This window comes from Piliocolobus tephrosceles, chromosome 11 (assembly GCF_002776525.5).
Source record: "Piliocolobus tephrosceles isolate RC106 chromosome 11, ASM277652v3, whole genome shotgun sequence".
Classification (NCBI taxonomy): domain Eukaryota; kingdom Metazoa; phylum Chordata; class Mammalia; order Primates; family Cercopithecidae; genus Piliocolobus; species Piliocolobus tephrosceles.
Window position 1 is genome coordinate 108,507,970 of NC_045444.1, and position 22,980 is coordinate 108,530,949.

Genomic DNA, 22,980 nt, shown 5'->3' on the forward strand with positions numbered 1-22,980 from the left:
AAATAAATAAATAAATAAATAAATAAATAAATAAATAAATAAATAAAAATAGGGCCAGGCATGGTGGCTCATGCCTGTAACCCCAGCACTTTGGGAGGCCGAGGTGGGCAGATCACTTGAGGTCAAGAGTTTGAGACCAACCTGGCCAATATGGTGAAACGCTGTCTCTACTGAAAATACAAAAATTACCCAGGCATGGTGGTGTGCACCTGTAATCCTAGCTACTGGGGATGCTAAGGCACAAGAATCACTTGAACTGGGAGGCGGAGGTTGCAGTGAGCAGAGATCACCCCACTGTACTCCAGCCTGGGCAGCAGAATGAGACTTTGTTTCAAGTATATATATAAATAAATAAATAAATAAATAAATAAATAAATAAATAAATAAATAAATAAAAAAAAAGATACACAGCCATTCTGAATATAAGCTATACTCTCACCTTACTCTTTCACTTGAATTTATAATAGAAAGTATTTTTCTTCACTTTAAGGAGAAGACTTGATGAAAGCAATCTTGAATATAGCAAATAGCTAGGCAGAGAAAGGTTTTGCATATTTTCATTCAGATGGTAACTTTTTAAAAATAACATTCCCCTGGTTAGTTTGAAAGATGGACATCCAAAGTAAACTCTTACTATGTGTAAACTGCCAATTGATGTGGACCTAATGGGTCTAGATTCTGATAAGCCTCTTAAATGACATATTGAGGAACATTGCTATTTCATAATGATCATGATTTTCAGATTTCCAGATTTAATCAAGGGCTGAATCACAAGCAACACAAGCTTCCCTTTCTATTGCCAGCCAGGGCCACCCATCAATGAACTTTGACCTTGTTTTCAATGACTACCTGTTACTCACCTGATATTGCTGGCTCTCCTTTGTGACTTTTCTGATAGCTGCAAAGAACAAGTGAATTAGGTGGAGTGATTCCTGCTTCTCACTGTAGCCAAGACAAGTCATGCCTTCGACTTAGGGCAGATTAAGTAGAGGTTAGCAAACCTTTAGGAACAGATAGCTATGATTATGGAAAATTGAGGAATTGTCACCAAATAACTGAATAGAATTTTGAAAGTCAAATGAGTGACGGAAGAGTCATAGCATAACTCTGATGGAAGAATATACATAAAAGGACAAAAACAGAAAATCATATATATGTAGATATTTCTGTGTATATCCACACACACATCACTAAATTATAAAATTATATAATTTTTCCACAGGTTTCAAAATATTTTCTCCTTTATATAATATTCTCTCAGATACAAGAACTGCTGAGTGTGCGCTTCTCTACCCAGAATATTATACAATGGCAATCAATAATTACCAAACACAATTTTTACTCATGTTTCCTATGGTCACAATTTAGAGCACTACGGTTTTGAAGTACTGAAGTTATTCAAAAGTAAAATCTAAACATTTTAAAGATATGGCATTTTCAAAGGAAAATAAGTTTAACGTGATTCAATAGCATCGACAATAATGACCATACTTCATCAGTTTTAGGATAAGCTTTTCTTCACATTGTAATACATCCGAAATTTGCAATTATCGTACCAAAAATGGCATCTTGTAATTAAAATTTGCAACATTTTTGCTGTTTCTCAGCACTCTCAATGCTGAAAAAGAAATAATGATGTGTCTCAGAATTTATGCCTTCTTAAATGTGATCAAATACGATATTAGAAAAGGCACCAAAAATGTTAGTGATGAGATGAGCTCTTGAAACAGCACCCTGCAACCCAGGAGAAAGTAGACCTCTGATAGATGACATTTGTATGCAATTGAGTAGAATCTAATTGAAAGTTTCAATTGATCTCTTATTCTGCAACTTACTACCAAGTGACAGTAGTAACTTGGTACTACCTCTCAGGTGGTCCACTCAGTTGTACCAAGATAAACACAAACATGGTTGACTATGGCTGCTGATGGTGAAACAAGGTTTTCCAATGGCTTAGGTTGTACTGCGGCCAATAGAAATAGGCTTAGTGTGGGCTGACATAGGCATGAAGGAATAGAGGAAAAAATATTACCAAGTTACATCTTCTAAGACTGAGTTTCACCTATTTCAACTACCTTTGACCATGTCATGGACTCTTAGGAGAATGAGGAACATTGTTCTGTAAGTTTTCCAACCTCAGCCCTACTGACATTTTGGACTAGATGAACATTTATTGGGAGTGCAGGGATGTCCCTGTTCATTGTAGGATGTTTAGTAGCATCCACGACCTCTACCCACTAGATGCCAGTAGCACCATGTCCCACCCCCACTCCAACTCCACCCCCACCAGCTTTGAAACCAAAAATGTCTCCAGCCACTGCCAAATACCTCTGGAGGGCAAAATCATCTTTGTTGAGAACCACTGCTCTAGGTCTTTTCCCATTCTACAACACTTCCAAAAATGTGAATGAGAAATACAGATGAATATATGCAAAAAGTACACATCATTCATAAAACCTCCCTTTAAAATAATAGAAGTGGGGCTGGTCATGGTGGCTCACACCTGTAATCCCAGCACTTTGGGGGGCCAAGGCAGGTGGATCATGAGGTCAGGAGATCGAGACCATCCTGGCTAACACAGTGAAACCCCATCTCTACTAAAAATACAAAAAATTAGCCAGGTGTGGTGGGACGTGCCTGTAGTCCCAGCTACTTGGGAGGCTGAGGCTGGAGAATCACTTGAACCTGGGAGGTGGAGGTTGCAGTGAGTTGAGATCATGCCATTGCACTCCAGCCTGGATGACAGAGTGAGACTCCATCTCAAAAAAGAAAAAAAAAAAAAAGATACAAGTGATCTGAAGTTTTAAAGATAACTTCAAGTGTTTGAGTTACCAAAATTCCAGTAGACACAATACTAAAAAAAAAAAAAATTATAAATAGCATTCACTATCAAACTTTTATCTAGACTATGGTTAAAACTATGAAAAACAAATTGCTATCTATGTGATCCAAAAGGAATCTGAAAAAGTGAGGGGTTGATTTATTTGGCTGATGGAATTGTGTTTTCCATTATTGTTATTTATGCCATGAGTAAAAATTTCCTGCTTTTGGTTGTCTGATAAAAACTAACAAAGAACAATGTGAAAAGGGGCAAAACTGGATAATATCTAGCATTTTCTAAGTGATTGCTAATACCAGGCACAGGGCTATATGCTTTATATGTATTAACCCACTTAACATTTACAACAATCTTTAGAGAGAGGCGCACTTCCATTAAGAAAATTTGTTTTGCTTAAGATTACACAGCTTACAAGTAATGAAGCCCAGAACCAAGTTCTGACCATCTGACTTCACATCAATAATTCCTGACCACCTCACTTTACAGAAACTATGCAACCCTGGCTGCTGAACCTCTCCTATTTGAATTCTACGTCCCAGCTGGACTGGTCTACTCAGACTTGCTCTCCATGTACCTTGCCTTTCTGTTTCTATTTCTATGCCTTTGCTCCTGCCCTTTTCCTCAGTAGAAAATTAACTCCTCTCTGTTTTTTTCTAAACCATATCCCTCCTTTGATGTATAGCTTTAGGTCCATTTCTTCCATGAAGAGTTCCTAAGATTATTCCAACCATAGTGATTTCCCCTCTCTCTGAATGCTTTCTACTGGATGCCGAATTAGTCACTTGTTACAAAAGGTTTGCATTTAGAACTCCTGACAACAACAGCTAGTCTGTCTATGGTCCTTAGTAAAGAGATTTACACACATCATCTCATTTTTCCCTTACCAAAAACCTGTTTTTTTTGTTGTTGTTGTTGTCGTTATTGTTGTTACAGTTATTTCACAGATAAGGAGCCTAAAGGTCAGATTTTACTGGATTATTCAAGGAGACACCTGAGAAATGGCAGACTTAAACTTGAATTTAAGTCTCCTAATTCCAAACCCCATGCTCTTCCTAACAGAAGAAAAAAAAAAAATTGGTCTTGTGGCCCAGGAGTGTACAAATATGTACAAGTCTGCCTCAACAACCGTATTACAGTTTTTGTGTTTTAAGTGCTTCCACTTTCCTCACTCTTACCCCAGTACTTGATAAGCACTTAAAATAGTTTACCTGTTGGATGATCTTTGTCTCCTAACTCTCAGAGCTTAGAACAATAATAATAGTATTAACTAATGTTTACTAATCTCTGTACACAAGGCACTGTTATCAGCACCTTGAGAGGACTGCAAATGAAGACACCCAGTATGAGAAAGATTGGGAGATTAGAAAAGTTGTTTTGTCGACTGAAACACCGATCTAGCTACAGTTGGACTTCTAAACCTGCTTGATAATATAAACTGTCAATAAACATTAGCTAATTTGTAACTAATGAGTGGTTCCTTGTCAGATACTACTACCTGTATTCTTCCTCCTTTGGTCCTAAAGACAACTTTTTTACCCTCATATTACTATTACTATTTTATGTATGTAATTACTATTGTATTCCCATTTTTGGAAGAAGAAAATGAGTTTAGAGAGATAAATGAACAAGTAGAAGGTTGAAGTAGATTTTCACCCAGCAACTAAACTCCTCACTTTGAACTGCCCTTCTCCATGGAACACTAGCAAGCATCTCTTCAGGCTAATTTTTCCACCAGTCAATATGTATTTTCGTATCCAAGTTTTCAAAAAAGCTCTGCTTTCTATAATATCAAGTTTCGTGTTGTCATAATGATGATAGTGCTTTAGAAGCAGAGGAGATGGGCGAGGACATATGTCAGATTATTTGTTTCTCTTGGTTGAAGGCTCCTGAGCACCAGCACATCAGAGGAAATGCTCAGCTTGGCGTTTCCCTAACAGGGATTGGGGTGGATCCAGGGAGGCCTGCTGTATGATGGAATTAAGTTTCTTTCCCTGAACCAGTTTGCCCACCCTGGCTGCACGTGTGACGTGAAAAATGCAGGCGCCTCCATCAGAAAAGTGTTCTTGGCAATACTCAGTGGTCTCAGAGTTATTTGGCACACTCTCAGGTAGCTGACATCCAAACAATAAGTGATCTGGTTTTCAGTAAGGTAATTACCAAGAAAACCCACATGGTCTGGAGCCCTACACAGCATGTTACAACACATTGAACAAACGGCACACCTGAGCAGGCTTATTGTTAGAAAAAAAAAAAAAAAAACTGTTCACTGTAATCACAAGAATATGTCAAAACTATTCTTTTATTTGTGTACAGGCTTAAACCTCCTACTCTAAAACCACATTTTAAGTATTTGCTCACTCATTTTTAGAGCACTATGGATCTTGCAAGTAGTTTTTATTGCTGTTGTTGTTGCTGGTGAAAAGATATATATCTATAGATACATAGATATATTTAGAATTAGCCAGCAGGACTCAGTTTAGATGATCCCAATTTTGTTGGCAATATCCAAAGCATCGTAACCAGGAGCCAGTCGAACATATGCGTTCTTCTGTCCATCAGACCTAATCAGGGTATTGACCTTGGGCATATCAATGTCATGAAGCTTCTTCATAGAGCTTCTTCACAGCCTGTGTGATCTGGAGCTAGTTGGCTTTAGCATCCACATTGAACACAAGTGTGTTGTTGTCTTCTGTCTTCTTCATGGCAGAGTCAGTGGTCAGCGGAAGCGTGATGACGGCACAGTGGTCAGGCTTGTTTCTTCTGGGGCCATTCCTTCAAGGATATTTGGGCTGCCTCCAGAGTCGCAAGGTCTTGGGTCACCAGAAGATGAGTGACATGCGGATCTTCTTTTTTTTTTTTTTTTTTTTTTTTGTGGCTGTGGACACCTTTCAACATTGCCTTCTTGGCCTTCAAAACCTTCGCTTTGGCTTTTTGGCTTAGGAGGAGCAGGAGCTTTCTTCTTTGCCTTCAGCACCATCTTGTGAAAAGGGTGTTTTGTTTTTGTTTTTACACCTCTATGTGTAGTTCAGGAACATTCTCACAACAGTGCCATCCAGGTTTACAACTTCCCATCCAGAGATCACCCCATGCCCAGGGAGACACAAGGCTGGAAATCTTTTGCCTCATCATCAAGCACTCCTGTTTGGAGAAACTGGGCTGAAATGTCATACCAATCTCTTTATCACAGTGCATTCTTTCAGCTTTCTTACATGGAAATAATAAGAAAGAAAAAATATAGTTATTTCAGAGACTGATAGAGAATAGCTGTTCTTTTTTCATCAGTGATCACAAACCCCTTGACACTGGAGAATGAATTGACTAGTCGGTAATCATACTTGGGAAATTTTCAGAAAGTTTGCTGAAGTCAATCAACTTAGAAATGGTATCTAATTCTAGAACCATTGTGCCAATGTGGAGAAATTTATTATTCATATATGTGAATTTCCCAGAAGTAAATTTTAGAGTAATTCTGTAGTATAAAATCATATCAAAATTCAACGTGATTTTTTTTTAGAAAAAGCAATTCTCTCTCTCTCTCAATGTTTTTCAATTCACTTAGTCATTTCATGCTCAATTTCCTCCCATTCATTAATTAACTATAAATTCATTGAGTCTCTTATGTACCAGACATTGTATTCTAGACTCTGCAGATAGAACACCACAAAAAATGGATGGAAAAGGTTTCTTTCAAGTGGAAAAAAGTATACAACAAAGAAATGCATAAGTTAAATATAGGGTATATCAGATAGTGATACATGCTATGAAAAATAAAACAGGAAAGAAAATAAAGACTACCTGGATCGATGGGGCATGGAAGGTGCTCTTGCATATGGTATGTTTATTTCCACCAAAAGTCCTGTTGAAATTTGATCCCCCCTGTAGTGGTGTGGGGAGGTGGGACGCATTGGGAGGTGTTTCGTTCATGGGGGTGGATCTTTCACGAATGGCTTGGTGCCCTTCTTGCAGTAGCGAATGAGTTCTTGCTCTGGCAAGACTGGATTAGGTCTTGAAGAAATGGATTATTTCAGTTCTTTCTGGAATAGATTCATTCGCATGAGACTAGATTATTATAAAGCAAGATTTTTCCTTCTCTTTGGTCTCTCTGCACACATGAAGAAAAGGAAGGCCTTTTCTTCATCAAGTTTTGATCTCGCTTGTGGTCTTTACCAGAAGCCAAGCAGATGCTGGCACCATGCCTTTTGTATTTCCCAGCATGCAGAACCCTGAGGTAAATAAACCTCTTTTTTTAAAAGGAATTACCCAGCCTCAGGTATTCTGTTATAACAATACAAAATGGACTAAAACAGAAGGGCTGCAATGTTAAAGAGGGCCATCAGAGATTTTTCCTAAGAAGAAGACATAGGGCAAAGTAATAATACGGTGAGGGAATGAGCAGTGTGGATGTCTGAGGGAATGCATTCCAGGCAGAGAGGAAAGGAAATGCAAAGCTCCTGTGGTAAAAGGATGTCTGGTACATTCCAGGAATAGCCAGGTGGTGAGTAGAGCTAGAACAGAGTGAGCGAAGGGGAGGAATAGGAGGTCAGATCATATTAGGCCTTTTGGGTTATTCTAAAAACATTGCTTCAAGCATTAGACTTAACACATTTGATATCAGCGGAGTGACATGATCTCACTTGTATCGTAAAAGCATTATGCTCATTTCAGTGTGGAAATTAGACTATAGGAGAGCATAAACCCAAGAGTTCACTCATCAAAGAGCATCAAGTAGGAGATTATTGCAATCATCCAGGCAAAAAACAACTACAGCTTGCATTAAAATGAGATGCATAGATGTTGCTGGATTCCCAAATGTATTTCTGAAATAGAGTAAACAGAATTTCATTGGAATTAATGTGCGATATGAAAGAAGTCAGAAATAACTTCACAATTCTGTCTTAAAGAACTAAAGGATGGAGTTGGCCTTTGCTAAGTAAGGAGGACAGTGGGAAAGGTAGGTTTGCTAAGCAAAGGCATGGAGGAAACACTATGGCAACCAGGACTTCAGAGCAGGACATCCTGAGTGTGAGTTAGATACCAAAGTGGGGATGTTGAGTAAGGACTTGGTTATATAAATCTGGAGTGCAGGGCATATGTCTACCTGGGAAATACAACCCTGGAAGTCATCAGCATAGACATGATATTTTAACTCTTGAGACTGGATGGATCATCAAGGGGTGAGCCTCCAAAATTCAATGCCAAAATGATGAAGAACCAGAGAGAGACTGACAAAAAGCTGCCAGTGACCTGGGAACATAAGAGGGAGTGGACAACTCTGTTAAACACCCCTGAGAGGTCCTGTGAGATGAGGACATGCAGTTGACCACTGGAGTTATGACACTGAGGCCACTGATGACACTGATAAGAGTCTTTTCTTCTAAAGACAATCAGGGGAAAGGAATTGAAGCTAAGGTACAGAGAATCTTTTGGAAGCTTCACTCTAAAGGGCAGCAAGGGAGACTTTCTCTAAATCAACTTTCTTGAAGTATAATCCACGTACAATAAAATTCACCAATTCTAGCTGTAGTGTTCAATGAGTTTTGACAAATATGTATACCTGTTTAAGCACCACCACAATCAAGATATAAAACATTTTTTCTTTCATTTTGTTTTGTGTGTTTTATTGAGACAGGATTTCACTGTGTCACCCGGACTGGAGTGCAGTGGACCAATCATGGCTCATTGCAGCTTCAACCTCCCAAGTGGAATCCATCCTCCTACCTCAGCCTCCTGAGTAGCTGGGACCACAGATGTGCACCACCATGACTGGCTAATTTTGGGGGTTTTGTTGTTTTTGTTTTTGTTTTGTTTTTGGTCTAGATATGGGTTTTTTTTTTTTTTTTTTTTTGTCTAAATACCATGTTGCCCAGGCTGGTCTCAAACTCTTGGGCTCAAGTAATCCTCCCACATCGGCCTCCTAAAGTGTTGGGATTATGGGCATGAGCCACCATGCCTGACCTAGAACATTTTAATCACTTCAAAAACTTCTTTTATGCCCTTTTCAGTTAATCAGCCTCTCACCCCCAGCCCCAGATCCAGGCAGCTACTGGTCTGCTTTCTGTCCCTATAGATTAGATGTCATTTTTAGAGCTTCACATAAATGGAGTCACACAGAATATAATCTTTTGTGTCTGGTTTATTTCACTCAGTATAATGTTTCTGAGCATTATCCACACTGATGTATTTATTAATCAGTGCTTCCTTTGTATTGTTGAGTACTATTCCATTAGATGGAGACATCACATCTTGTTAATGCAGGTACCTGCTGATGAACATTTGAATGGTTTTCCAATCTAAGCTTTTATGAATAAAGCTGCCCTAAACATTTGTGTTTAAGTCCTATCCTTTGTGAATATTTTCTTTTAATCAACAGAGAATTGTTGTTTAAGATCAAGGAATTTGGGAGTTACAATGACAATTGCAGTGATGATGAGATTCTGAATTTGTCATGATATCTTGGTCCTGCACGGATATGCCTCCTTGAAAAATAAATAAGCATCATTCACCTGTAGTCATTTAATATTCCACTCTAGTGAAATATCACGAGAACACTGTTCTTGCTTTCAAGTGGCATATAGTCTAATGAAGAAAACGAAAGTGGAAATAAATTGGAATGCAGGTATGCTTCTTAATAGGTTGAAGAGTAAACTCAAGAGATTCTTTGTCCAGAGAGATCAAAACTGGTTGCAACTATAAGTTGGCTCAAGAAAATGTTTGTGTATAATGATGATATGAGTTATATGATGCTAAAGAATAAAAATATCAGTACTAAAGAAAAGTCAGGTATGCTTATGATATATTTCTAACCCTGAAGTGTATCATCATTCTGATTATCAACTGCAACCACCATGCTCCTGGGTACATTATTTGCATGACTTTAGTAACCAACTACCAGCTTGTAATTGTAGAAGCTTAGCATGTTTTGCTTCTAGTTTAGCCTGATTTGCCTTTTGCATGATCTGTGATAACTTTTCTAACTTTCTATGCCATTTCTCCCTTTGCAAAATGTAATTAACAATATCTGAGTGAGATTAATGAAGTATCATGGGATGTATTATACTTCATAAAGGCAAAATAAAGTGTTTCCTGACCGTAAAATATTAGCATGAGAATGTGAGTTTCCCCGTGTTCCCCACACTTTGACTATCTATTTATTTGTGTATCTATGTATGTTTCTCTCTCTCTCTTTCTCTGTCTTTGTGTGTGTGTGTGTGGGTGTGTGTGTGTGTGTATGTGTGTATGAAATCCTATTTCTTCTAACCTGCTAGGAATAGATGGACCAGATATACTGAGGGAGAGAAAAGCAGTCCTTGACCTCCGGGAGCTGGCCTGGCACTTACAGTTGGGCACAGGTGTGGTTAGGAGCTGGTCTAGCACACACTGGTGGGCCATGGTGTCTCCTGCCTCCTGTTGTTCATGAACAATCTCACAGACACTGACATCAGACATGGTCACGCTGAGGCCATCATAAAGTGAGACAAAACAGGACCTCTTCATAATTTTATCTAAGACAAAAATATAGTCATTGTGCAGTCCATCAAATAGCAAACATCCTGGTCTCTCCTGGTGAATATGATCGACTGTCACTTCTTCAGTTTTATCCTCAATCTAGATTATCTTCCCCATAGATAAGACTTATTCAGACACCTAATCACAGAACTGTCCCCTCTCCCTGACAGCAGCCACTCTAGAACAAAGTCCTGCTTCTTTAGATCATCCTCAAAATCATCCATCCAAAGTCCAGATCCTATAATAAGTCATTTTTAACCCCTTCTTATAGATATGTCCCACAGATCTCCATAGTATATGTTTTTCCTCATTGCAGTGAGGAATCAACCCAACTTGTCTAACTATGGCTGTATCCCTGGTGGTCTCTGACTAAAGGGCATTGACAATACATTCGTGCCAGAATTTTCAGTAAGAAAAAGGGAGGCAGGGCTTAAGATGCTACATCTTTCAGAAGCGTTTACACTTTACAAATTACTCTTGGAGCTTACGAAACCTTCATGAGTCAAGGAACTGGTTCCCCACTGGCATCATGTAAAGCCCCAAGAAGGGGTGGGGTGGAGGTGGCAATGTTGGGACTGAGCCTACCAGCAGAGCTCCTCTACTGATCCCTCTTTTAAAATCCCTGCCTTCCCAGTCCTGGTCAATTATAGACACTACCCTGCCCAGGCTCTGAGTCAGCCAGCCCTGGCCAGGGAAGGGATTAACACCAGTGTGTGGAGTCTGGAATTCATCTTCCAGTTGCAGGCCTGGTGTCTGATGAACACTGAGTACCAGGCTGCAGCCCTGTTCTCTAACCAGACTTCAGCCTTATTTCCTACTTAGTACTCCAGTCCACTGCTGAGTCTGGAGTTTTGCCTAAAACCATCATATCCCATTTGGCAGGGATTCGACACCTTGCCATGTCCTTGCCCTCATCCATCCCCTGGGAGGTGGTAGCTTGCTCCCTTTATTCCCAGCTGCTGTCAGAGGTACCAATCTACATATCCTCCAGAGCCATGATGTGGCTGACCTTTCTGGCACTGCACATTGCTCCATTCATTGGGTCTGGAATGGGCCCTTTGGCTGAAAAAAAAGCCCCCTAACCTGTTTCCATCTGGTACTAGGTTTCTTCAACATTGTCTCTTGGCCAGTGCCAGAATCCCTGGCAGTTTAGCCCACCCAAGTTATAACAGCCCCACTCACTAAACACAATTTATGTGCAACTGGACACCTTCCTTGGCCATCACCCAATAGGCAAAGTTGCTACAAGAACTAGCCTGCTGAGTCTTCAAGGCTTCCAGACATCATCTCAGATTTAGGAGAGCAACAGGAAATATGATGGGGCTGCCTCTCACCACATTGAAAATCACAGAGCAAGAACCACAGCTATTACTCCATGTGCCTAAATCACTTCCTAAAAGCAAATACATGCAACTTCAAAAAAACCCCATCTCATAAAAATACATAAGAACTTAATCAATACTTAAACACTGGGTAGTTATGAGATTTTTAACAACCACATAATAAGTACTCAATAAATGTTTGTTCAACTGATAAATAGGTTTGACAACTTGGAACACTGAGATGTAGTTTCTATTGCTAGTGCTCACGGCCTCACAGCTGTGAGACCTTAGAGGTGGATCCAGAATGAAACTCTCTTGGCTCCAATCCAGTAATCTTCATACTAGAGGAAAAATCTTTATTAAGTAAATATTGATCAATTTATAACAGCACAAACTTCTAAATCAATTTTTTAACTGGGCTTTTATCTCTAAAATTATTGAAGTTTTACCAGTTTTGGGAAGTTAATACCGGCTACTTAAGCACTTGGTCGAGAAATAGGCCGTATGTATACCTAAATTCTGTGGTAATATTGGGACAGGAACCCATCCAATATCAAGAATGTATAAACATTTTTATCATGTAAAAGAATATTTAAGTATTAATATCATAAAACTTGAACCTTTTTCATGTCCTTGAACCACATAGTAGAAAAGAAGTATGCAAAAAAAAAATGAACCAAGTAGGGGAAGAGAGAAAGGTACACAGAAAGGGGACTGAAAGCCAAAGAAACACCTTTGCAATTCTCCGGAAATTAACTCTGTCCCTCCCACCTCATCACCATAGAAAAGGAAGCTCTAAAGGAAGCCTATGGTTCATTCCTCTGTGCTTCTTGAAATCTCCAAGGGCTACTAGAAAAAAATACAATTCCCATTAACATGCAAAAGCCAGCTGTGTTGGGCCTAACACTCTTTTACAATTTAATTAAAAAGAACCCCTCCAATCAGATGTTTTGATTGCCTTGCTATTTAAAGTGTGGTCCAGGAAGGACCAGTAGCATCAGCAGCACCTGGAAGTTTAGGCGAAATACAGTCTCTCCCGCACACCCCACACCTACTCAAGCAGAATCTGTGGTTTATCAAGACCCCCAGGTGATTCACATGCACAGTAACAATCAATCAAATGACACTGCTTCAGCTGTTGTAAAGAGGCAGCCTTGACTGGTACAGACAAGAAATCATATTGGTTCCCAAAGGTCTTTAAAGAAGGTGTGGGCAGGGAGCCCTTCAGCGCATTGGAGAAGGTGCCAAGGACCAATTTGCCTTCTTAGCTTTTTCCTAAGGATCCAGGGGCCTGCAAAACTCTGCCTCCACCAAACTCACCTGAATATGCAATGGATTGCTAAGGCCTGTGAGGTTCATCTGACTGTGTTGAAATATAGATGAGGTACACACAGAACATGTACAAGAATTAATGTAACTCAAACCCGTGTGATTGACTGGTCAACTGTCGTGTTGGGCAAGGGAGATCACTCAACTCTCCAAGGCACCCAAATTACAGCCAAGGGGCATCCAGGCATAAGGAGAACCTGGTTCTTGTGTTCCTGTGAGTATATGTCAGAAGCTCTGATGAGAGTGCTGATACTCTCCACACCATGTGAAAATGCAGAATTGTGCAATTCACTAGAGGATGAGGATTGAAAGATGTTCCTACTCTGAACAATTGAATAAACTATTTGGTGTTCCTTAATCCACTGAAACAAAAATTGCCTAAGCAGTATCGTTTTCAACATAATTACCTATGTTTAAGATTCAAATAAAAACATTTACTCCAAACTTTATGATATGCCCTTCCCTTTCTGCCTCCTCCTCCTCCTTCTCCTTCTCCTTCAACCTATCTGCTTGTAAGCCTGACTGTCATAATTTTCTGATAGCTTTAATTGTATGTTTTCCCTAAGATGGAGTCTAAACCTCAAGGGTTAACTGCAGTAACGTCTTTCACCTGTGGAGGGGCAATGACGGGCAGCAGAACAGAAGCAGGCTTTGGGCAACCAACCTCCCGCTGGGCAATTTAACCAGAGTCATAATTAGAGACCAAGAGACCTGTTGTTGGGTCCAGTGAGGGAGGGAAGAGTGCTCTAATTGAGTTGGGAGCGGCTCAGAAGGAGCAGAAATAGGCAATGATTTCAGAAGAGGGGAGTTCCGGGTAGCAGCCAGGAGGGAGGGTTGGGAACTCTGATTGCATCCTGGAGCGAGCAACTCTTCTAAAACCCCAATCCCAGCCTCCAAGGCTTTTCCCCAAGGAGCTTCCTAAAACAGAGCCAGAATTCACTTCATTTAAAAGAATAGCTCAGCATGTAGCCACTAACTCCCTCTAGCAGAGGAAGCCCCTTGTTTCTCCCTGAAGAATGCAATGAAGGTTGAGCTTCCATCTTGCCAATTATTCCACAATTAGAATAGCCGATGGCATATTGAAGGGAGTGCGTGTGTAAGTGTGCATGCATGTGCGTTTTGGGAGAAGAAAATCACTCTTCACCCAAACAGAAAGCTTGAAAGAATGATGTCCATAACTTGTTCTTTATCACCAACCCACTCCTTTGTAGGGCAACATGCTTTGAGTTTGGAAGTAAATCTAGATCCAGCCCTATGCATAGGTACCTTTGTAAAGAGGACATGAAGCCAGGTATTTTAAATTGAATTCTGGTTTCCTAAGTAATGTTTAGAAATGAAGAACTCCCTTCCCACTTAACTTCCTTCAGCAACAGTCTGTGCCTGCAGTACCAAACTCTCAGTTTTAAATATTCAGTTCTACTGAACTTGCATTTATTTGTTTTAATTGTTTTTGGTTTTTTTTTTTTTTTTTTTTTTTTTTTTTGAGACAGGGGTCTCACTGTGTTGCCCAGGCTGGTCTCAAACTCCTGACCTCAAACGATCCTTCCACCTCAGCCTCCAAGAAGCTTAGACTACAGTCATGAGCCACCACAGCTAGCTAGACACACATTTTTTTAATTTTAAAAAATTATTTATTTTGCTCATCCTTAAGACAATAATTTTTCTAAAAACTTTTTTGTGTTGTTATACTTTAAATTCGGGGAAACATGTGCAGAATGTGCAGGGTTGTTACATAGGCATACATGGGCCATGGTGGTTTGCTGCACCTATCAACCTGTCATCTAGGTGTTAAGCCCCACATACATTAGGTATTTGTTCTAATGCTCTCCCTCCTCTTACCTCCAACCCAAGACATGCCCTGATGTGTGATATTCCCCTCCCTGTGTCCATGAGTTCTCATTGTTACTCTCCCACTTATGAGTCAGAACATGTGGTGTCTGGTTAATTCCACAAGTAAATAATACTAGATACTCAGCATCATCATCTTTACAAATTTATTGCCTTCCTTTTGTGGACCAACCTCTTTTCTAGATGTTCATAAACATTAGCTTATTTAATCCTTGCAAAAGCCTCAAGAGATGCCTCTAATTCTCACCAGGGCATGGGTGAGAAAACTGAAATTCAGCCACGTGCTCAGAAGTGGCAAAGTTAAGAACCTAACACACATTTTCTGATGTCAATCTCAATGCCTTTCCACTAAAATCCAATTGCATCCCAGACAAACAAAAATCAGAAAGTCATACCCACTTTTGTAATGTGGCAGGAGCAGCCTGTTTACTGCCGTGCCTTCACTGTCAAAAGCATGCCTGAGATTTTCCCAGCAGGCAACTGAAAGTGTAGTGGAATTATCAAAGGGGTGCCATTAGCAAGAACTCTGTTCGAATCTGCTGCTGTGACATAACAGCTACATGAACTTAAGGGGGGGGTTCTTACCTGTTTCTTCATCATCTTTGGAAATTAAACTCCATGAGGGTAGTGACTTTGTTTAAATCTTGTTCACTCCTCTTTTCTCAAATGTTTAAAACATGGTATATACTTAAAATATTTTTGTAGGGAAAAAGAACATGATTCAAAGGCACTTAACTATCTGAGGTTCTGAGAGTGGGGAGGCTATTATACTCTTAAGGTTATTACAAATATTGGCTTAAAATATTTTTTGTATATATAAAAAATTTTATATATATATATAAAAATTGTGTGTGTGTGTGTGTATATATATGTATATATATATGTGTGTATGTATATATATGTGTATATATATATATATAGAGAGAGAGAGAGAGATAGACATGGAATCTTGCTCTGTCGCCCAGACTGGAGTGCAGGGGTGCACGGTCTCTGCTCACTGCAAGCTCCGCCTCCCTGGTTCACGCCATTCTCCTGCCTCAACCTCCGGAGTAGCTGGGACTACAGGCACCCACCACCACGCCCCGCTAATTTTTTGTATTATTTTTAGTAGAGACGGGGTTTCACTGTGTTAGCCAGAATGGTCTCGATCTCCTGACCTCGTGATCTACCCGCCTCGGCCTCCCAAAGTGCTGGTATTACAGGCGTGAGCCACCACACCCGGCCAAGAATATTTTTTCTAAATGAAAAATACTTGTCAAAGCATGCTTGTTAATGAAAACTGCTGTCAGTCTAGATTACAAATTCAGATCATTTATCTTGTGATTTGGCAAGAAGTTTTTAAACTTAATAATCACATTGACAATAATGGTAAGAGCTAAGACTCACTGAGAACTTCTAAGGGCTGAGTGCTCACTCCAGCACTTTACAGGTGTCCATTCATTGAAACCTCACATCTCTCCTGTGAGATGGGTGTCATAGATTGGTGAACTGAGGCACAGACAGGCTAAATAAAATAGACAACCAGAAAGTAGGGTTTGAAGCCAAGCCACTGGATCCAGAGACTCTTAACTACTAAGCTCTTAACATACTAAGCTGTGTGTGTTTCAACTTCATGATGGAGCCATCTCTTTAGATCAGGGTTCTTTACCTTTTTGCACATGAACTCCTTCATCAGTCTAACAAAACCTATAGGCTCCCTGTCAGAGTAATGCTCATAAATGCTTTAAATAAAATACATAGGATTACGAAGAGAATACCTTACAGTGAAAATAGTTATTTAAATGTTTTTAAAACTAAATGTACAACAAGACAACATATTTGCTTCTTTATTATACATGTTAAATAATAAGAACTGGTGTAAGGGTCTGATCATTGTTAGTATTTAGTAGATGAATAACGTGTAATGACATGAAAATGTCTCAATTCTTTTGGTGTCGAAGTCTCAGGTATTGCTAACACTACTGTGGTTGGCAGCTGACATTCTTGATGGAAGGAAATACTAAATTTCAGATTTACAATAGTGAAAATAAAGATGTAAATTTTTTTCCATCCAAGTTTCTGGACCACTGGATTCTGTCCTCCTCCTCTTGAACACAGCTTCAGTTCAGTAGTCTAACTTTAGAATGTGTTTATTGTTTACAGGTAACAGAAAACTTTCACTGGCATACTTTGAAATAGATGTAGGTTTTCCTTCTGAAATATCATGGTAGTTTTAATTTGGACTTTGTTGAAATATGACAAATTAAAACATGTCAAAGAGCTTATTTTCTATATAGAGCGCAACTCTTTTCTGTTTAGGCTTAATTATCAAAACTAATTCAAACTGTTGCCACATCACTTGAGTTTCATTAATTAGTGAATAAATGGAGATATAAACTCAAGCCAGCCTAATCTAAGAACTGTAATTTAGCCTGCTTGTACATTTCTGAGATATTACAGTACAGTTCTCGATTTGCTAAAATTATATTTCTTTATTCTATACAACCACTAGATGGCACTAATTGTTTGCTAGTCCTCTTTCTGCCCAAAATCCTACTACCCCCACCCCGACCCCCAAATTGAGAAAGGTTTATCTGGCAACTTTATCCACAAAAACTAAGAGTTGACATCTCTTTCTGAAATACATTAAAGCATTTTTTATTCTGTTTTTATTTTATCTTTTAAAAACCATTACATCATTCTGTTCCTTCTTCGATTCTCCAGGGGCTTTTTCAAATCCATTAGAACTTTAGCAATTCAAAATGTTTCACACCAATTAGAACTAGCTTCTTCAAAACACGGTGTGCTTTTCCAGCAAATGCATGATCCATGGGAAGCCTTGCTTCCTAGCTGGGATACCAGCAACAGAAGCATTTTTAGAGTAGCAAAATGATTGTGTTAAATGTCTTCCTGTCACAGGAGCTAGATCTTGTCCTCCACTGCTTCAGAGAAATCACATTTATAGGCTGGTGCATCAGTCCTGGGTCATAAATAGGACAAGGGCTGCACTCAATAAAACATTGGACCAACACACTTCTCAGTGATATGGGATTGGTGAGAAGCATTTTTAAAGGAGTAATAAAATGTAACTATGTTTTAAAACTGTCTCTTGAAATAAGCACATTCATTATATTAGCATCTGAAGTAATGTACCAGCAAGAAGCAAAAAAAAAGATGTATTTCCAAAACTACTGAAGTCCTACCGTTGTATTTCTTGATGTAAAACATACCACTGTGTTAATTTTCATAATGTTGTCTATTGCAAGTAGTGTCGCATAAAATGAACCAATGAGTGCAAGCAACTCTATTAGTCATTTGGATCCAGACGAAGGAATCTGATTGAATGGTTATCACTGAGGAGGTAGTAAGTATCCCCATTCTCTCTGCCTCTGATAGAAATCACCATTGGAGCTGTGAGTGACAATCCTACTTCTGAGCGTGTGAAATCTGATTGTTCATTGTAAATATTTACACCTCCATTTACCATCCAAAGCCAAACACGTGTTTAGCTTCCCCCATTCTAAAATTTCATCCCAGAATCGATCAACCTCCAAAAGGTTTATTATATCTCCTAAAGTTATGATTGTCAAGAATACAAGACTCCTAATGAAATGGATTTTTTTTTTCCAACAAGAACAGAAAAAGGGTGGGGGCGGGGCAGTAAATTCTCAAAGCTCAAGAGGCTATTGTTAATATTTGTACCACTCTATTGATTTGGGGCAGAGATGTATGCGTCCATGCAGGGGAGGGCAGCCAGAGGAAAAAAGTGGACTGGCATCAGCCAAAACCCAAAAGAACTTACATGAGTGAAATGAAGCTAGATCACAAAAGGGGTTTGTGTCATCTCCTGGTTTTCCTGTGGCTGTGTTTATCTGCTCACTGTTGGAGGAATATATGTTTCCACATGTTATTCAAAAAGCATCGGCTTTTATGTCTAATATTCCCAGCCAATGTGTCAGGTCCCAGAGCACCAAAGTTCATGCAGTTCACCATTGATTGCAGGTGGCAGCCCCAGGATTCTCGAGCATGGCTCTAGGAGCTAAGAGAGGGCCTCTTTCTCCAGGGTGGGGAGGGGATGAGGGTGTCCATTCCAGAATGCACTTGGCACTTAGTCACTGTGGTTCTTTGAAACATTCCAAGAGCAGTTTTCCACAGAGCGAAAAGAAAGTAAGAAGCCAACTCAGTCCCTGGAAATGGAGTGTTAGGGAAAAAAATAATGCTTTCCTGTTCTAATACATTTGTCTTCCTAAAAGCTTCTTTTTGGTACTTTTTTCCAAACAATTTTTACCTTTAGATCTGGATACAGGAAAAACATTTTCAAAGATACATTTGGTTAAGTCCTTTGTAAGCATTTGTTTTGAATTAAGTCTGACATTCTCTTTTTCTCAGATTGCCCTACAAATTAGTACAGAATTATTGGCTTTGCCCAGAGAAAAAGAAGTGGAAAATAATAATAATGGTATAAAAATATGGACCAGAACTCTGAATCTTGAAAGAGTTTACTTGTTTTCCAAGAGAAAGGGTAGGGTGTGGGTAATAGATCGTGTGTGTGTGTGTGTGTGTGTGTGTGTGTGTATGCATGTGTGTGTGTTTTATACATACCATGTAAGAATTATTTCATATTTCAAAAACTTTGTTTCTTTGGGAAATCAACCTTGTTGGAGGTAGACTCACCTTTTCCAAACACTTTTGAACATGCCCACTAGTCTTTTTCTGGACTTTTTCATCTGGCCTGCTTATATAATTAGACTACAAATCAATCAGTATAGCTCTTGATTTTCTGCAATATTTAGCTTAAGGCTCCATGATGATATAATGATCTCACCACATTCTGCTTACGCCAGACAATTGGATCTGCCATTTACCTTAGTGTGCCAGGAGGTGAACATGTACTACATTTCAGGAAAAACAGACTGATTTGTTCAGGTGTGAGCAGTAGTTTCTTAACTGCCAGAGCATTCCAGTTCAACAAGATGTTCCAGGAAAATATAAGTTTGGAACCAGTTGGTTCAGCTCTAGGTAGGAGAGGCTGCTTAATTATTCTCAGGTGGTCTCCAGCCAGAACAGTGTCTCAGCTTCACAGCAACCAAAGCCTGCCTGCAGATAGGCAGGCCTCACCCGCCAACCTTCAAGGATAAGGCATGGAAAGCAAGGGAAGGAACTGGGCCAGGTCTACTTCACGATAGCAGTTACTGGAAAGTGCAAGAACTAAATCGTGGGCAGAGAGGGAAGGAGGCACTAGGTGGAGGATGTGGTAAAACTGAACCTGATTTGTCTCAGATTCCCCGAGATCTTGTCGGAGTCACTCTGTGCTGTTTTACTGTCTGCATTCCTACCTTTCTCCTGCCACTTCCCATTACTTTATCTCCCACTTGGAAAGGTTTCGTTGTTTCATAATCTGAAGCAGTTCTACAGATGAATCCAGTCCAGTTTTTTGAGCTGCGGGTCAAGTATGTCCTGAAACCACTTTCTCCCTCATTCTACTTCACGTAAACATAAACAACACAAAGGGCTGCAGGAGAGAGACACCACGGGGAAACTAATCATGTGACAAATTTGCTTTGCTTAGTTGTTTTCCAAAAACTTAAATTCCAAAGTTTTCATTCAGCTACGTTCTATTGAAAAAAAAAAAAAAACAATTCTTTCCTGGCTTTGTAACTGAAGTGCATCCTATCCTGGAAAAGGATCAAGGACTATTAATGGCTAAAGAAGATAATTTCAGCCCTTTGACTTAACAGACAAGAGACCATCTTCCTGTAGGGCACAGAGGGGAACCCAGTTTATGTAGGTTTATGTGTTCATATGATGGCAAATGAGAGAAACCTTCTCAATTTACAAGCTAAGACAACTTAACAGAGATCATGAAAAAAACATAGTTTGGGAAACGGTGGGAAAGAAGTTTAAACTCTATGAGCAGAAAAAAAAAATGAGTTATAGCCAATGGCCAAGGTTTTTCATTAAGTTAAATCATAGCTAAACATTAATAGGTATCAGAGCTAGATCCAAATATTAAATATATCACTAATGATAATCAGTGACATATTAATGACATGTAAGAGGCAGTGGAGAAAAATGCTTATAATGTAATGTGATCTTAAAGCAGGATGCATCTTTGGCTAGAGTCACAGAATGAAGAAAAAGAAAAATTAATTTTAAAAAAGCAGAATGCAATTTAAAGATTACAAAATGACATAAACAGTATTACTTTAACAATCTTAAAAGATTAATATGAATAAAGACAAAATGGAATATGCAAAAATAGTAATAGTTGTTACGTAGACAACAGGATTAAACATTTTTTCTTCTTTCCAATACTGTCAATTTACTTCACATTTTTAAAAGATTAACTTCCAAATCGAAGAAAAAAAGGAACCAAGAAGATTGTGCAAATAGGAAATGGAAGTCGCTGCCTTATCAGAAAAATGCCGTAATCAAAACAATGTATCTTTGTGGAAGGCCCAGCTGCAAAAACACAAATCTAACCTCAAGACTACCAGCTTATTCAGGTAAAGTCACTGATCAATTTGGGCTGAAGCATCAGGCACTGGTTTTAGTTACTCAACTTGAAAACCATCCCCAGGTTATAGGGAAATGAGAAAAGGGACGTTCAGGCTCCCGAAGAAAGACTTGAAAAGTTAAATATGTTTCGTCTGGAAAAAAAAGACTGAGAGGTGATCTCATTTCAGTGTTTGGATACCTGCAGCAGATATTCCAGGCCCAAGGAGGTGACCTGTCCTACTCACTCAGAAGCAATAAAAAACTGCAGAAGGAAAGGGTTACATTAGAAAGATTTCCCCTCAAAGATAATTACATGTTTATTCCAGTTTTAGTCTAAGTGACAGGATTGCAGTTCCCTCCCCATCTGTAATCCAGGGAGAGTAGCGCTTGCTGCCTACGTTTTAACGGATATAACATCTGTAAAATACTTTGAGCTCTTCAGATGAAAGGTGTCACGTGAATGCAAAGAATTATTGTTATTATTTTTGTCTCCTGCTTCCCCTTTGGTATAAGTTTCTTTGTGACATTTACAGGACCCCTCCAGCCAGCCAGCTGCTCTGTAACATGTCATCTCAGTGATATTTTAAATCCTTCACGTGGTTCTGATTGTACCCGGAACAAGAGCAGCTTAATTGTTAGTTGTTTGTCTTGAAGGATGTAGAAGTAGTCACAGCACCCGTTCAGGGTTAGGGGTCAAGGATTTTCCTAACATCCACTTCAGGGCTTATGTGCTGGCCTCATAGTGGTGGCACGGTTGATGGGTCTTGTCTTTCTATTTATTTCCTTGGAACAACTGTCTGATGGCAGAGCATTGGACATAGATCCCTCCTCCACAATTTCTGTGTTTAAAGAGTCTGCATTCAGATTCAACTAACGTCTAGGGAGTGCCTCTTTATTGTGTGCCTGGCACTGTTTGCAGACCTTCGACATGCACTATCTTGTCGTTTTTTTAAAAAAAATAACTGTTTTCGACCATGTGCAGTAGCTCGTGCCTGTAATTCCAGCACTTTGGGAGGCTGAGGCAGAAGGATCACTTAAGCCCAGGAGTTTGAGACCAGCCTGGGCAACATAGTGAGACCCTGTCACCACACACATGCACACACACACACGTGCACACACACACACGCATACAAAGAAAAATAATTTTTTTCCCTAAGTAGCAACATGTCCATATTACTTAAAACATTTGGAAAAGGCAGGAAACTTTAAAGAAGTAAAATAAATAAATAAATAAAAACCTGTATTCCAATAATCAGAAACAATTGCTGTAGACATTTTGGTGTATACTTCTTAGTTTCCCTTTCTGTGTGTACACACCTGTGCATGTTCTTTTTACCCACTTACTGTTATTTCATACACATTTCCCATATTTTAAATTATTTTCACAAACATGAGTTGTCAGGGTGGCATAGTATTCCATCCTGTGGAGGAGCAGTAAATTGTTATGCTTTACCTCACCTAATTTTCAAAATAGCTACATTTCAAATGAATAAAATAATGAATGGATTCTTCGCATAAGACATTTTATTTTGGATCTTTCACCAAATATTTGGTCCTGAAAATAACGCTGTAAGATAGAAATTGTTTTACAGATAAAGAAGTAGACCCTCAGTTAGGGTTAGGGTTAGGGTTAGGGTTAGGGTTAGGGTTAGGGTTAGG